This window comes from Symphalangus syndactylus, chromosome 3, assembly GCF_028878055.3.
Source record: "Symphalangus syndactylus isolate Jambi chromosome 3, NHGRI_mSymSyn1-v2.1_pri, whole genome shotgun sequence".
Classification (NCBI taxonomy): domain Eukaryota; kingdom Metazoa; phylum Chordata; class Mammalia; order Primates; family Hylobatidae; genus Symphalangus; species Symphalangus syndactylus.
Window position 1 is genome coordinate 3,039,870 of NC_072425.2, and position 18,533 is coordinate 3,058,402.

Below are 18,533 nucleotides of genomic sequence, written 5' to 3' on the forward strand. Positions count from 1 at the left end.
ATGTCCAGTTGCATTTTCTACAGACAGAGTGTTTCAAAACTGCTCAATCAAAAGTATGGTTTAACTCTGTTAGCTGAATGCTCAGATCAGAAAGAAGTTTCACAGAATGCTTCTGTGTAGTTTATATTTGAATATATTCCTTTTTCCACTACTACTCTCTTAGCGCGTCCAAATGTCCTGTTGCATTTTCTACAGAAAGAGTGTTCAGATCTGCTCAACCAAAGGTATGGTTTAACTCTGTTAGCTGAATGCACAGATCAGAAAGAAGTTTCACAGAATGATTCTGTGTAGTTTATATTTGGAGACACTCCTTTTTCCACTATTACCCTCTTAGCGCTCCGAATCTCCGCTTGCATTTTCTACAGAAAGAGTGTTTCAGAACGGCTCAATCAAAACTAAGGTTGAAATATTTTAGTTGAACAAACAGAACAGAAAGAAGTTTCACACAATTCTTCTGTGTAGTTTTTATTTGTAGACATTCTTTTTCCCAATATAGGCCTCTTAGCGCTCAGAATGTCCAATTGCAGTTTCTACAGAAAGAGTGTTTCAGAACGGCTCAATCAAAAGTAAGGTTGAACTCTGTTAGTTGAATGCACAGAACAGAAAGAAGTTTCATACAATGCTTCTGTGTAGTTTATATTTGAACATATTCTTTTTTCCACTATTACCCACTTAGCGCTACGAATGTCCAGTTGCATTTTCTACAGACAGAGTGTTTCAAAACTGCTCAATCAAAAGTATGGTTTAACTCTGTTAGCTGAATGCTCAGATCAGAAAGAAGTTTCACAGAATGCTTCTGTGTAGTTTATATTTGAATATATTCCTTTTTCCACTACTACGCTCTTAGCGCTCCAAATGTCCAGTTGCATTTTCTACAGAAAGAGTGTTCAGATCTGCTCAATCAAAAGTATGGTTTAACTCTGTTAGCTGAATGCACAGATCAGAAAGAAGTTTCACAGAATGATTCTGTGTAGTTTATATTTGAAGACATTCCTTTTTCCACTATTACCCTCTTAGCGCTCCGAATCTCCACTTGCATTTTCTACAAAAAGAGTGTTTCATAACTGCTCAATCAAAAATATGTTTTATCTCTGTTAACTGAATTTACAGATCAGAAATAAGTTTCACAGAATGCATCTGTGTAGTTTTTATTTGAAGATATTCTTTTTCCCAATGTAGGCCTCTTAGCGCTTAGCATGTCCAATTGAAGTTCCTTCAGAAAGAGTGTTTCAGAACGGCTCAATCAAAAGTAAGGTTCAACTCTGTTAGTTGAATGCACAGAACAGAAAGAATTTTCACAGAATGCTACTGTGTAGTTTATATTTGAATATATTCCTTTTTCCACTATTACCCTCTTAGCGCTCCGAATGTCCACTTGCATTTTCTACAGAAAGAGTGTTCAGAACTGCGCAATCAAAAGTATGGTTTAACTCTGTTAGCTTAATGAACATATCAGAAATTAGTTTCACACAATGCTTCTGTGTAGTTTTTATTTGAAGATATTATTTTTCCCAATAGAGGCCTCTTAGCGCTCAGAATGTCCAATTGCAGTTTCTACAGAAAGAGTGTTTCAGAAAGGCTCAATCAAAAGTAAGGTTCAACTCTGTTAGTTGAATGCACAGAACAGAAAGAAGTTTCATACAATGCTTCTGTGTAGTTTATATTTGAACATATTCTTTTTTCCACTATTACCCACTTAGCGCTACGAATGTCCAGTTGCATTTTCTACAGACAGAGTGTTTCAAAACTGCTCAATCAAAAGTATGGTTTAACTCTGTTAGCTGAATGCTCAGATCAGAAAGAAGTTTCACAGAATGCTTCTGTGTAGTTTATATTTGAATATATTCCTTTTTCCACTACTACTCTCTTAGCGCTCCAAATGTCCAGTTGCATTTTCTACAGAAAAAGTGTTCAGATCTGCTCAACCAAAAGTATGGTTTAACTCTGTTAGCTGAATGCACAGATCAGAAAGAAGTTTCACAGAATGATTCTGTGTAGTTTATATTTGGAGACATTCCTTTTTCCACTATTAGCCTCTTAGCGCTCCGAATCTCCACTTGCAATTTCTACAGAAAGAGTGTTACAGAACGGCTCAATCAAAACTAAGGTTGAACTCCTTTAGTTGAACAAACAGAACAGAAAGAAGTTTCACACAATTCTTCTGTGTAGTTTTTATTTGTAGACATTCTTTTTCCCAATATAGGCCTCTTAGCGCTCAGAATGTCCAATTGCAGTTTCTACAGAAAGAGTGTTTCAGAACGGCTCAATCAAAAGTAAGGTTCACCTCTGTTAGTTGAATGCACAGAACAGAAAGAAGTTTCATACAATGCTTCTGTGTAGTTTATATTTGAACATATTCTTTTTTCCACTATTACCCACTTTGCGCTACGAATGTCCAGTTGCATTTTCTACAGACAGAGTGTTTCAAAACTGCTCAATCAAAAGTATGGTTTAACTCTGTTAGCTGAATGCTCAGATCAGAAAGAAGTTTCACAGAATGCTTCTGTGTAGTTTATATTTGAATATATTCCTTTTTCCACTAATACGCTCTTAGCGCTCCAAATGTCCAGTTGCATTTTCTACAGAAAGAGTGTTCAGATCTGCTCAATCAAAAGTATGGTTTAACTGTGTTAGCTGAATGCACAGATCAGAAAGAAGTTTCACCGAATGATTCTGTGTAGTTTATATTTGAAGACATTCCTTTTTCCACTATTACCCTCTTAGCGCTCCGAATCTCCACTTGCATTTACTACAAAAAGAGTGTTTCATAACTGCTCAATCAAAAATATGTTTTATCTCTGTTAACTGAAATTACAGATCAGAAATAAGTTTCTCAGAATGCATCTGTGTAGTTTTTATTTGAAGATATTCTTTTTCCCAATGTAGGCCTCTTAGCGCTTAGCATGTCCAATTGCAGTTTCTACAGAAGGAGTGTTTCAGAACGGCTCAATCAAAAGTAAGGTTCAACTCTGTTAGTTGAATGCACAGAACAGAAAGAAGTTTCACAGAATGCTACTGTGTAGTTTATATTTGAATATATTCCTTTTTCCACTATTACCCTCTTAGCGCTCCGAATGTCCACTTGCATTTTCTACAGAAAGAGTGTTCAGAACTGCGCAATCAAAAGTATGGTTTAACTCTGTTAGCTTAATGAACATATCAGAAATAAGTTTCACACAAAGCTTCTGTGTACTTTTTATTTGAAGATATTATTTTTCCCAATATAGGCATCTTAGCGCTCAGAATGTCCAATTGCAGTTTCTACAGAAAGAGTGTTTCAGAAAGGCTCAATCAAAAGTAAGGTTCAACTCTGTTAGTTGAATGCACAGAACACAAAGAAGTTTCATACAATGCTTCTGTGTAGTTTATATTTGAACATATTCTTTTTTCCACTATTAGCCACTTAGCGCTACGAATGTCCAGTTGCATTTTCCACAGACAGAGTGTTTCAAAACTGCTCAATCAAAAGTATGGTTTAACTCTGTTAGCTGAATGCTCAGATCAGAAAGAAGTTTCACAGAATGCTTCTGTGTAGTTTATATTTGAATATATTCCTTTTTCCACTACTAATCTCTTAGCGCTCCAAATGTCCAGTTGCATTTTCTACAGAAAGAGTGTTCAGATCTGCTCAATCAATAGTATGGTTTAAATCTGTTAGCTGAATGCACAGATCAGAAAGAAGTTTCACAGAATGATTCTGTGTAGTTTATATTTGGAGACATTCCTTTTTCCACTATTACCCTCTTAGCGCTCCGAATCTCCACTTGCATTTTCTACAGAAAGAGTGTTTCAGAACGGCTCAATCAAAACTAAGATTCAACTCTTTTAGTTGAACAAACAGAACAGAAAGAAGTTTCACACAATTCTTCTGTGTAGTTTTTATTTGTAGACATTCCTTTTCCCAATATAGGACTCTTAGCGCTCAGAATGTCCAATTGCAGTTTCTACAGAAAGAGTGTTTCAGAACGGCTCAATCAAAAGTAAGGTTCAACTCTGTTAGTTGAATGCACAGAACAGAAAGAAGTTTCATACAATGCTTCTGTGTAGTTTATATTTGAACATATTCTTTTTTCCACTATTACCCACTTAGCGCTACGAATGTCCAGTTGAATTTTCTACAGACAGAGTGTTTCAAAACTGCTCAATCAAATGTATGGTTTAACTCTGTTAGCTGAATGCTCAGATCAGAAAGAAGTTTCACAGAATGCTTCTGTGTAGTTTATATTTGAATATATTCCTTTTTCCACTACTACGCTCTTAGCGCTCCAAATGTCCAGTTGCATTTTCTACAGAAAGAATGTTCAGATCTGCTCAATCAAAAGTATGGTTTAACTCTGTTAGCTGAATGCACAGATCAGAAAGAAGTTTCACCGAATGATTCTGTGTAGTTTATATTTGAAGACATTCCTTTTTCCACTATTACCCTCTTAGCGCTCCGAATCTCCACTTGCATTTTCTACAAAAAGAGTGTTTCATAACTGCTCAATCAAAAATATGTTTTATCTCTGTTAACTGAATTTACAGATCAGAAATAAGTTTCACAGAATGCATCTGTGTAGTTTTTATTTGAAGATATTCTTTTTCCCAATGTAGGTCTCTTAGCGCTTAGCATGTTCAATTGCAGTTTCTACAGAAAGAGTGTTTCAGAACGGCTCAATCAAAAGTAAGGTTCAACTCTGTTAGTTGAATGCACAGAACAGAAAGAATTTTCACAGAATGCTACTGTGTAGTTTATATTTGAATATATTCCTTTTTCCACTATTACCCTCTTAGCGCTCGGAATGTCCACTTGCATTTTCTACAGAAAGAGTGTTCAGAACTGCGCAATCAAAAGTATGGTTTAACTCTGTTAGCTTAATGAACATATCAGAAATAAGTTTCACACAATGCTTCTGTGTAGTTTTTATTTGAAGATATTATTTTTCCCAATAGAGGCCTCTTAGCGCTCAGAATGTCCAATTGCAGTTTCTACAGAAAGAGTGTTTCAGAAAGGCTCAATCAAAAGTAAGGTTCAACTCTGTTAATTGAATGCACAGAACAGAAAGAAGTTTCATACAATGCTTCTGTGTAGTTTATATTTGAACATATTCTTTTTTCCACTATTAGCCACTTAGCCCTACGAATGTCCAGTTGCATTTTCTACAGAGAGAGTGTTTCAAAACTGCTCAATCAAAAGTATGGTTTAACTCTGTTAGCTGAATGCTCAGATCAGAAAGAAGTTTCACAGAATGCTTCTGTGTAGTTTATATTTGAATATATTCCTTTTTCCACTACTACTCTCTTAGCGCTCCAAATGTCCAGTTGCATTTTCTACAGAAAGAGTGTTCAGATCTGCTCAACCAAAAGTATGGTTTAACTCTGTTAGCTGAATGCACAGATCAGAAAGAAGTTTCACAGAATGATTCTGTGTAGTTTATATTTGGAGACATTCCTTTTTCCACTATTACCCTCTTAGCGCTCCGAATCTCCACTTGCATTTTCTACAGAAAGAGTGTTTCAGAACGGCTCAATCAAAACTAAGGTTGAACTCTTTTAGTTGAACAAACAGAACAGAAAGAAGTTTCACACAATTCTTCTGTGTAGTTTTTATTTGTAGACATTCCTTTTCCCAATATAGGACTCTTAGCGCTCAGAATGTCCAATTGCAGTTTCTACAGAAAGAGTGTTTCAGAACGGCTCAATCAAAAGTAAGGTTCAACTCTGTTAGTTGAATGCACAGAACAGAAAGAAGTTTCATACAATGCTTCTGTGTAGTTTCTATTTGAACATATTCTTTTTTCCACTATTACCCACTTAGCGCTACGAATGTCCAGTTGCATTTTCTACAGACAGAGTGTTTCAAAACTGCTCAATCAAAAGTATGGTTTAACTCTGTTAGCTGAATGCTCAGATCAGAAAGAAGTTTCACAGAATGCTTCTGTGTAGTTTATATTTGAATATATTCCTTTTTCCACTACTACGCTCTTAGCGCTCCAAATGTCCAGTTGCATTTTCTACAGAAAGAGTGTTCAGATCTGTTCAATCAAAAGTATGGTTTAACTCTGTTAGCTGAATGCACAGATCAGAAAGAAGTTTCACCGAATGATTCTGTGTAGTTTATATTTGAAGACATTCCTTTTTCCACTATTACCCTCTTAGCGCTCCGAATCTCCACTTGCATTTTCTACAAAAAGAGTGTTTCATAACTGCTCAATCAAAAATATGTTTTATCTCTGTTAACTGAATTTACAGATCAGAAATAAGTTTCACAGAATGCATCTGTGTAGTTTTTATTTGAAGATATTCTTTTTCCCAATGTAGGTCTCTTAGCGCTTAGCATGTCCAATTGCAGTTTCTACAGAAAGAGTGTTTCAGAACGTCTCAATCAAAAGTAAGGTTCAACTCTGTTAGTTGAATGCACAGAACAGAAAGAATTTTCACAGAATGCTACTGTATAGTTTATATTTCAATATATCCCTTTTTCCACTATTACCCTCTTAGCGCTCCGAATGTCCACTTGCATTTTCTACAGAAAGAGTGTTCAGAACTGCGCAATCAAAAGTATGGTTTAACTCTGTTAGCTTAATGAACATATCAGAATTAAGTTTCACACAATGCTTCTGTGTAGTTTTTATTTGAAGATATTATTTTTCCCAATAGAGGCCTCTTAGCGCTCAGAATGTCCAATTGCAGTTTCTACAGAAAGAGTGTTTCAGGAAGGCTCAATCAAAAGTAAGGTTCAACTCTGTTAGTTGAATGCACAGAACAGAAAGAAGTTTCATACAATGCTTCTGTGTAGTTTATATTTGAACATATTCTTTTTTCCACTATTAGCCACTTAGCGCTACGAATGTCCAGTTGCATTTTCTACAGACAGAGTGTTTCAAAACTGCTCAATCAAAAGTATGGTTTAACTCTGTTAGCTGAATGCTCAGATCAGAAAGAAGTTTCACAGAATGCTTCTGTGTAGTTTATATATGAATATATTCCTTTTTCCACTACTACTCTCTTAGCGCTCCAAATGTCCAGTTGCATTTTCTACAGAAAGAGTGTTCAGATCTGCTCAATCAAAAGTATGTTTTAAATCTGTTAGCTGAATGCACAGATCAGAAAGAAGTTTCACAGAATGATTCTGTGTAGTTTATATTTGGAGACATTCCTTTTTCCACTATTACCCTCTTAGCGCTCCGAATCTCCACTTGCATTTTCTACAGAAAGAGTGTTTCAGAACGGCTCAATCAAAACTAAGATTCAACTCTTTTAGTTGAACAAACAGAACAGAAAGAAGTTTCACACAATTCTTCTGTGTAGTTTTTATTTATAGACATTCCTTTTCCCAATATAGGACTCTTAGCGCTCAGAATGTCCAATTGCAGTTTCTACAGAAAGAGTGTTTCAGAACGGCTCAATCAAAAGTAAGGTTCAACTCTGTTAGTTGAATGCACAGAACAGAAAGAAGTTTCATACAATGCTTCTGTGTAGTTTATATTTGAACATATTCTTTTTTCCACTATTACCCACTTAGCGCTACGAGTGTCCAGTTGCATTTTCTACAGACAGAGTGTTTCAAAACTGCTCAATCAAAAGTATGGTTTAACTCTGTTAGCTGAATGCTCAGATCAGAAAGAAGTTTCACAGAATGCTTCTGTGTAGTTTATATTTGAATATATTCCTTTTTCCACTACTACGCTCTTAGCGCTCCAAATGTCCAGTTGCATTTTCTACAGAAAGAGGGTTCAGATCTGCTCAATCAAAAGTAAGGTTTAACTCTGTTAGCTGAATGCACAGATCAGAAAGAAGTTTCACCGAATGATTCTGTGTAGTTTATATTTGAAGACATTCCTTTTTCCACTATTACCCTCTTAGCGCTCCGAATCTCCACTTGCATTTTCTACAAAAAGAGTGTTTCATAACTGCTCAATCAAAAATATGTTTTATCTCTGTTAACTGAATTTACAGATCAGAAATAAGTTTCACAGAATGCATCTGTGTAGTTTTTATTTGAAGATATTCTTTTTCCCAATGTAGGTCTCTTAGCGCTTAGCATGTCCAATTGCAGTTTCTACAGAGAGTGTTTCAGAACGGCTCAATCAAAAGTAAGGTTCAACTCTGTTAGTTGAATGCACAGAACAGAAAGAATTTTCACAGAATGCTACTGTGTAGTTTATATTTGAATATATTCCTTTTTCCACTATTACCCTCTTAGCGCTCGGAATGTCCACTTGCATTTTCTACAGAAAGAGTGTTCAGAACTGCGCAATCAAAAGTATGGTTTAACTCTGTTAGCTTAATGAACATCTCAGAAATAAGTTTCACACAATGCTTCTGTGTAGTTTTTATTTGAAGATATTATTTTTCCCAATAGAGGCCTCTTAGCGCTCAGAATGTCCAATTGCAGTTTCTACAGAAAGAGTGTTTCAGAAAGGCTCAATCAAATGTAAGGTTCAACTCTGTTAGTTGAATGCACAGAACAGAAAGAAGTTTCATACAATGCTTCTGTGTAGTTTATATTTGAATATATTCTTTTTTCCACTATTACCCACTTAGCGCTATGAATGTCCAGTTGCTTTTTCTAATGACAGAGTGTTTCAAAACTGCTCAATCAAAAGTATGGTTTAACTCTGTTAGCTGAATGCTCAGATCAGAAAGAAGTTTCACAGAATGCTTCTGTGTAGTTTATATTTGAATATATTCCTTTTTCCACTACTACTCTCTTAGCGCTCCAAATGTCCAGTTGCATTTTCTACAGAAAGAGTGTTCAGATCTGCTCAATCAAAAGTATGTTTTAACTCTGTTAGCTGAATGCACAGATCAGAAAGAAGTTTCACAGAATGATTCTGTGTAGTTTATATTTGGAGACATTCCTTTTTCCACTATTACCCTCTTAGCGCTCCGAATCTCCACTTGCATTTTCTATAGAAAGAGTGTTTCAGAACGGCTCAATCAAAACTAAGATTCAACTCTTTTAGTTGAACAAACAGAACAGAAAGAAGTTTCACACAATTCTTCTGTGTAGTTTTTATTTGTAGACATTCCTTTTCCCAATATAGGCCTCTTAGCGCTCAGAATGTCCAATTGCAGTTTCTACAGAAAGAGTGTTTCAGAACGGCTCAATCAAAAGTAAGGTTCAACTCTGTTAGTTGAATGCACAGAACAGAAAGAAGTTTCATACAATGCTTCTGTGTAGTTTATATTTGAACATATTCTTTTTTCCACTATTACCCACTTAGCGTTACGAATGTCCAGTTGCATTTTCTACAGACAGAGTGTTTCAAAACTGCTCAATCAAAAGTATGGTTTAACTCTGTTAGCTGAATGCGCAGATCAGAAAGAAGTTTCACAGAATGCTTCTGTGTAGTTTATATTTGAATATATTCCTTTTTCCACTACTACGCTCTTAGCGCTCCAAATGTCCAGTTGCATTTTCTACAGAAAGAGTGTTCAGATCTGCTCAATCAAAAGTATGGTTTAACTCTGTTAGCTGAATGCACAGATCATAAAGAAGTTTCACCGAATGATTCTGTGTAGTTTATATTTGAAGACATTCCTTTTTCCACTATTACCCACTTAGCGCTCCGAATCTCCACTTGCATTTTCTACAAAAAGAGTGTTTCATAACTGCTCAATCAAAAATATGTTTTATCTCTGTTAACTGAATTTACAGATCAGAAATAAGTTTCACAGAATGCATCTGTGTAGTTTTTATTTGAAGATATTATTTTTCCCAATGTTGGTCTCTTAGCGCTTAGCATGTCCAATTACAGTTTCTACAGAAAGAGTGTTTCAGAACGGCTCAATCAAAAGTAAGGTTCAACTCTGTTAGTTGAATGCACAGAACAGAAAGAATTTTCACAGAATGCTACTGTGTAGTTTATATTTGAATATATTCTTTTTTCACTATTACCCTCTTAGCGCTCCGAATGTCCACTTGCATTTTCTACAGAAAGAGTGTTCAGAACTGCGCAATCAAAAGTATGGTTTAACTCTGTTAGCTTAATGAACATATCAGAAATAAGTTTCACACAATGCTTCTGTGTAGTTTTTATTTGAAGATATTATTTTTCCCAATAGAGGCCTCTTAGCGCTCAGAATGTCCAATTGCAGTTTCTACAGAAAGAGTGTTTCAGAAAGGCTCAATCAAAAGTAAGGTTCAACTCTGTTAGTTGAATGCACAGAACAGAAAGAAGTTTCATACAATGCTTCTGTGTAGTTTATATTTGAACATATTCTTTTTTCCACTATTACCCACTTAGCGCTACGAATGTCCAGTTGCATTTTCTACAGACAGAGTGTTTCAAAACTGCTCAATCAAAAGTATGGTTTAACTCTGTTAGCTGAATGCTCAGATCAGAATGGAGCTTCACAGAATGCTTCTGTGTAGTTTATATTTGAATATATTCCTTTTTCCACTACTACTGTCTTAGCGCTCCAAATGCCCAGTTGCATTTTCTACAGAAAGAGTGTTCAGATCTGCTCAACCAAAAGTATGGTTTAACTCTGTTAGCTGAATGCACAGATCAGAAAGAAGTTTCACGCAATGATTCTGTGTAGTTTATATTTGGAGACATTCCTTTTTCCACTATTACCCTCTTAGCGCTTCGAATCTCCACTTGCATTTTCTACAGAAAGAGTGTTTCAGAACGGCTCAATCAAAACTAAGGTTGAACTCTTTTAGTTGAACAAACAGAACAGAAAGAAGTTTCACACAATTCTTCTGTGTAGTTTTTATTTGTAGACATTCTTTTTCCCAATATAGGCCTCTTAGCGCTCAGAATGTCCAATTGCAGTTTCTACAGAAAGACTGTTTCAGAACGGCTCAATCAAAAGTAAGGTTCACCTCTGTTAGTTGAATGCACAGAACAGAAAGTAGTTTCATACAATGCTTCTGTGTAGTTTATATTTGAACATATTCTTTTTTCCACTATTACCCACTTAGCGCTACGAATGTCCAGTTGCATTTTCTACAGACAGAGTGTTTCAAAACTGCTCAATCAAAAGTATAGTTTAACTCTGTTAGCTGAATGCTCAGATCAGAAAGAAGTTTCACAGAATGCTTCTGTGTAGTTTATATTTGAATATATTCCTTTTTCCACTACTACGCTCTTAGCGCTCCAAATGTCCAGTTGCATTTTCTACAGAAAGATTGTTCGGATGTGCTCAATCAAAAGTATGGTTTAACTCTGTTAGCTGAATGCACAGATCAGAAATAAGTTTCACCGAATGATTCTGTGTAGTTTATATTTGAAGACATTCCTTTTTCCACTATTACCCTCTTAGCGCTCCGTATCTCCACTTGCATTTTCTACAAAAAGAGTGTTTCATAACTGCTCAATCAAAAATATGTTTTATCTCTGTTAACTGAATTTACAGATCAGAAATAAGTTTCACAGAATGCATCGGTGTAGTTTTTATTTGAAGATATTCTTTTTCCCAATGTAGGCCTCTTAGCGCTTAGCATGTCCAATTGCAGTTCCAACAGAAAGAGTGTTTCAGAACGGCTCAATCAAAAGTAAGGTTCAACTCTGTTAGTTGAATGCACAGAACAGAAAGAATTTTCACAGAATGCTACTGTGTAGTTTGTATTTGAATATATTCCTTTTTCCACTATTACCCTCTTAGCGCTCCGAATGTCCACTTGCATTTTCTACAGAAAGAGTGTTCAGAACTGCGCAATCAAAAGTATGGTTTAACTCTGTTAGCTTAATGAACATATCAGAATTAAGTTTCACATAATGCTTCTGTGTAGTTTTTATTTGAAGATATTATTTTTCCCAATATAGGCCTCTTAGCGCTCAGAATGTCCAATTGCAGTTTCTACAGAGTGTTTCAGAAAGGCTCAATCAAAAGTAAGGTTCAACTCTGTTAGTTGAATGCACAGAACAGAAAGAAGTTTCATACAATGCTTCTGTGTAGTTTATATTTGAACATATTCTTTTTTCCACTATTACCCACTTAGCGCTACGAATGTCCAGTTGCATTTTCTACAGACAGAGTGTTTCAAAACTGCTCAATCAAAAGTATGGTTTAAATCTGTTAGCTGAATGCTCAGATCAGAAAGAAGTTTCACAGAATGCTTCTGTGTAGTTTATATTTGAATGTATTCCTTTTTCCACTACTACTCTCTTAGCGCTCCAAATGTCCAGTTGCATTTTCTACAGAAAGAGTGTTCAGATCTGCTCAATCAAAAGTATGGTTTAACTCTGTTAGCTGAATGCACAGATCAGAAAGAAGTTTCACAGAATGATTCTGTGTAGTTTATATTTGGAGACATTCCTTTTTCCACTATTACCCTCTTAGCGCTCCGAATCTCCACTTGCATTTACTACAGAAAGAGTGTTTCAGAACGGCTCAATCAAAACTAAGTTTCAAATCTTTTAGTTGAACAAACAGAACAGAAAGAAGTTTCACACAATTCTTCTGTGTAGTTTTTATTTGTAGACATTCCTTTTCCCAATATAGGCCTCTTAGCGCTCAGAATGTCCAATTGCAGTTTCTACAGAAAGAGTGTTTCAGAACGGCTCAATCAAAAGTAAGGTTCAACTCTGTTAGTTGAATGCACAGAACAGAAAGAAGTTTCATACAATGCTTCTGTGTAGTTTATATTTGAACATATTCTTTTTTCCACTATTACCCACTTAGCGCTACGAATGTCCAGTTGCATTTTCTACAGACAGAGTGTTTCAAAACTGCTCAATCAAAAGTATGGTTTAACTCTGTTAGCTGAATGCTCAGATCAGAAAGAAGTTTCACAGAATGCTTCTGTGTAGTTTATATTTGAATATATTCCTTTTTCCACTACTACGCTCTTAGCGCTCCAAATGTCCTGTTGCATTTTCTACAGAAAGAGGGTTCAGATCTGCTCAATCAAAAGTATGGTTTAACTCTGTTAGCTGAATGCACAGATCAGAAAGAAGTTTCACCGAATGATTCTGTGTAGTTTATATTTGAAGACATTCCTTTTTCCACTATTACCCTCTTAGCGCTCCGAATCTCCACTTGCATTTTCTACAAAAAGAGTGTTTCATAACTGCTCAATCAAAAATATGTTTTATCTCTGTTAACTGAAATTACAGATCAGAAATAAGTTTCACAGAATGCATCTGTGTAGTTTTTATTTGAAGATATTCTTTTTCCCAATGTAGGCCTCTTAGCGCTTAGCATGTCCAATTGCAGTTTCTACAGAAAGAGTGTTTCAGAACGGCTCAATCAAAAGTAAGGTTCAACTCTGTTAGTTGAATGCACAGAACAGAAAGAATTTTCACAGAATGCTACTGTGTAGTTTATATTTGAATATATTCCTTTTTCCACTATTACCCTCTTAGCGCTCCGAATGTCCACTTGCATTTTCTACAGAAAGAGTGTTCAGAACTGCGCAATCAAAAGTATGGTTTAACTCTGTTAGCTTAATGAACATATCAGAAATAAGTTTCACACAAAGCTTCTGTGTAGTTTTTATTTGAAGATATTATTTTTCCCAATAGAGGCCTCTTAGCGCTCAGAATGTCCAATTGCAGTTTCTACAGAAAGAGTGTTTCAGAAAGGCTCAATCAAAAGTAAGGTTCAACTCTGTTAGTTGAATGCACAGAACAGAAAGAAGTTTCATACAATGCTTCTGTGTAGTTTATATTTGAACATATTCTTTTTTCCACTATTACCCACTTAGCGCTACGAATGTCCAGTTGCATTTTCTACAGACAGAGTGTTTCAAAACTGCTCAATCAAAAGTATGGTTTAACTCTGTTAGCTGAATGCTCAGATCAGAAAGAAGCTTCACAGAATGCTTCTGTGTAGTTTATATTTGAATATATTCCTTTTTCCACTACTACTGTCTTAGCGCTCCAAATGCCCAGTTGCATTTTCTATAGAAAGAGTGTTCAGATCTGCTCAACCAAAAGTATGCTTTAACTCTGTTAGCTGAATGCACAGATCAGAAAGAAGTTTCACAGAATGATTCTGTGTAGTTTATATTTGGAGACATTCCTTTTTCCACTATTACCCTCTTAGCGCTTCGAATCTCCACTTGCATTTTCTACAGAAAGAGTGTTTCAGAACGGCTCAATCAAAACTAAGGTTGAACTCTTTTAGTTGAACAAACAGAACAGAAAGAAGTTTCACACAATTCTTCTGTGTAGTTTTTATTTGTAGACATTCTTTTTCCCAATATAGGCCTCTTAGCGCTCAGAATGTCCAATTGCAGTTTCTACAGAAAGAGTGTTTCAGAACGGCTCAATCAAAAGTAAGGTTCACATCTGTTAGTTGAATGCACAGAACAGAAAGTAGTTTCATACAATGCTTCAGTGTAGTTTATATTTGAACATATTCTTTTTTCCACTATTACCCACTTAGCGCTACGAATGTCCAGTTGCATTTTCTACAGACAGAGTGTTTCAAAACTGCTCAATCAAAAGTATGGTTTAACTCTGTTAGCTGAATGCTCAGATCAGAAAGAAGTTTCACAGAATGCTTCTGTGTAGTTTATATTTGAATATATTCCTTTTTCCACTACTACGCTCTTAGCGCTCCCAATGTCCAGTTGCATTTTCTACAGAAAGATTGTTCGGATGTGCTCAATCAAAAGTATGGTTTAACTCTGTTAGCTGAATGCACAGATCAGAAATAAGTTTCACCGAATGATTCTGTGTAGTTTATATTTGAAGACATTCCTTTTTCCACTATTACCCTCTTAGCGCTCCGTATCTCCACTTGCATTTTCTACAAAAAGAGTGTTTCATAACTGCTCAATCAAAAATATGTTTTATCTCTGTTAACTGAATTTACAGATCAGAAATAAGTTTCACAGAATGCATCTGTGTAGTTTTTATTTGAAGATATTCTTTTTCCCAATGTAGGCCTCTTAGGGCTTAGCATGTCCAATTGCAGTTCCTACAGAAAGAGTGTTTCAGAACGGCTCAATCAAAAGTAAGGTTCAACTCTGTTAGTTGAATGCACAGAACAGAAAGAATTTTCACAGAATGCTACTGTGTAGTTTGTATTTGAATATATTCCTTTTTCCACTATTACCCTCTTAGCGCTCCGAATGTCCACTTGCATTTTCTACAGAAAGAGTGTTCAGAACTGCGCAATCAAAACTATGGTTTAACTCTGTTAGCTTAATGAACATATCAGAATTAAGTTTCACACAATGCTTCTGTGTAGTTTATATTTGAAGATATTTTTTTTCCCAATAGAGGCCTCTTAGCGCTCAGAATGTCCAATTGCAGTTTCTACAGAAAGAGTGTTTCAGAAAGGCTCAATCAAAAGTAAGGTTCAACTCTGTTAGTTGAATGCACAGAACAGAAAGAAGTTTCATACAATGCTTCTGTGTAGTTTATATTTGAACATATTCTTTTTTCCACTATTACCCACTTAGCGCTACGAATGTCCAGTTGCATTTTCTACAGACAGAGTGTTTCAAAACTGCTCAATCAAAAGTATGGTTTAACTCTGTTAGCTGAATGCTCAGATCAGAAAGAAGTTTCACAGAATGCTTCTGTGTAGTTTATATTTGAATATATTCCTTTTTCCACTACTAATCTCTTAGCGCTCCAAATGTCCAGTTGCATTTTCTACAGAAAGAGTGTTCAGATCTGCTCAACCAAATGTATGGTTTAACACTGTTAGCTGAATGCACAGATCAGAAAGAAGTTTCACAGAATGATTCTGTGTAGTTTATATTTGGAGACATTCCTTTTTCCACTATTACCCTCTTAGCGCTTCGAATCTCCACTTGCATTTTCTACAGAAAGAGTGTTTCAGAACGGCTCAATCAAAACTAAGGTTGAACTCTTTTAGTTGAACAAACAGAACAGAAAGAAGTTTCACACAATTCTTCTGTGTAGTTTTTATTTGTAGACATTCTTTTTCCCAATATAGGCCTCTTAGCGCTCAGAATGTCCAATTGCAGTTTCTACAGAAAGAGTGTTTCAGAACGGCTCAATCAAAAGTAAGGTTCACATCTGTTAGTTGAATGCACAGAACAGAAAGTAGTTTCATACAATGCTTCAGTGTAGTTTATATTTGAACATATTCTTTTTTCCACTATTACCCACTTAGCGCTACGAATGTACAGTTGCATTTTCTACAGACAGAGTGTTTCAAAACTGCTCAATCAAAAGTATGGTTTAACTCTGTTAGCTGAATGCTCAGATCAGAAAGAAGTTTCACAGAATGCTTCTGTGTAGTTTATATTTGAATATATTCCTTTTTCCACTACTACGCTCTTAGCGCTCCAAATGTCCAGTTGCATTTTCTACAGAAAGATTGTTCGGATGTGCTCAATCAAAAGTATGGTTTAACTCTGTTAGCTGAATGCACAGATCAGAAATAAGTTTCACCGAATGATTCTGTGTAGTTTATATTTGAAGACATTCCTTTTTCCACTATTACCCTCTTAGCACTCCGTATCTCCACTTGCATTTTCTACAAAAAGAGTGTTTCATAACTGCTCAATCAAAAATATGTTTTATCTCTGTTAACTGAATTTACAGATCAGAAATAAGTTTCACAGAATGCATCGGTGTAGTTTTTATTTGAATATATTCTTTTTCCCAATGTAGGCCTCTTAGCGCTTAGCATGTCCAATTGCAGTTCCTACAGAAAGAGTGTTTCAGAACGGCTCAATCAAAAGTAAGGTTCAACTCTGTTAGTTGAATGCACAGAACAGAAAGAATTTTCACAGAATGCTACTGTGTAGTTTGTATTTGAATATATTCCTTTTTCCACTATTACCCTCTTAGCGCTCCGAATGTCCACTTGCATTTTCTACAGAAAGAGTGTTCAGAACTGCGCAATCAAAACTATGGTTTAACTCTGTTAGCTTAATGAACATATCAGAATTAAGTTTCACACAATGCTTCTGTGTAGTTTTTATTTGAAGATATTATTTTTCCCAATAGAGGCCTCTTAGCGCTCAGAATGTCCAATTGCAGTTTCTACAGAAAGAGTGTTTCAGAAAGGCTCAATCAAAAGTAAGGTTCAACTCTGTTAGTTGAATGCACAGAACAGAAAGAAGTTTCATACAATGTTTCTGTGTAGTTTATATTTGAACATATTCTTTTTTCCACTATTACCCACTTAGCGCTACGAATGTCCAGTTGCATTTTCTACAGACAGAGTGTTTCAAAACTGCTCAATCAAAAGTATGGTTTAACTCTGTTAGCTGAATGCTCAGATCAGAAAGAAGTTTCACAGAATGCTTCTGTGTAGTTTATATTTGAATATATTCCTATTTCCACTACTAATCTCTTAGCGCTCCAAATGTCCAGTTGCATTTTCTACAGAAAGAGTGTTCAGATCTGCTCAACCAAAAGTATGGTTTAACACTGTTAGCTGAATGCACAGATCAGAAAGAAGTTTCACAGAATGATTCTGTGTAGTTTATATTTGGAGACATTCCTTTTTCCACTATTACCCTCTTAGCGCTCCGAATCTCCACTTGCATTTTCTACAGAAAGAGTGTTTCAGAACGGCTCAATCAAAACTAAGGTTCAACCCTTTTAGTTGAACAAACAGAACAGAAAGAAGTTTCACACAATTCTTCTGTGTAGTTTTTATTTGTAGACATTCCTTTTCCCAATATAGGCCTCTTAGCGCTCAGAATGTCCAATTGCAGTTTCTACAGAAAGAGTGTTTCAGAACGGCTCAATCAAAAGTAAGGTTCAACTCTGTTAGTTGAATGCACAGAACAGAAAGAAGTTTCATACAATGCTTCTGTGTAGTTTATATTTGAACATATTCTTTTTTCCACTATTACCCACTTAGCGCTACGAATGTCCAGTTGCATTTTCTACAGACAGAGTGTTTCAAAACTGCTCAATCAAAAGTATGGTTTAACTCTGTTAGCTGAATGCTCAGATCAGAAAGAAGTTTCAGAGAATGCTTCTGTGTAGTTTATATTTGAATATATTCCTTTTTCCACTACTACGCTCTTAGCGCTCCAAATGTCCAGTTGCATTTTCTACAGAAAGAGTGTTCAGATCTGCTCAATCAAAAGTATGGTTTAACTCTGTTAGCTGAATGCACAGATCAGAAAGAAGTTTCACCGAATGATTCTGTGTAGTTTATATTTGAAGACATTCCTTTTTCCACTATTACCCTCTTAGCGCTCCGTATCTCCACTTGCATTTTCTACAAAAAGAGTGTTTCATAACTGCTCAATCAAAAATATGTTTTATCTCTGTTAACTGAATTTACAGATCAGAAATAAGTTTCACAGAATGCATCGGTGTAGTTTTTATTTGAAGATATTCTTTTTCCCAATGTAGGCCTCTTAGCGCTTAGCATGTCCAATTGCAGTTCCTACAGAAAGAGTGTTTCAGAACGGCTCAATCAAAAGTAAGGTTCAACTCTGTTAGTTGAATGCACAGAACAGAAAGAATTTTCACAGAATGCTACTGTGTAGTTTGTATTTGAATATATTCCTTTTTCCACTATTACCCTCTTAGCGCTCCGAATGTCCACTTGCATTTTCTACAGAAAGAGTGTTCAGAACTGCGCAATCAAAACTATGATTTAACTCTGTTAGCTTAATGAACATATCAGAATTAAGTTTCACA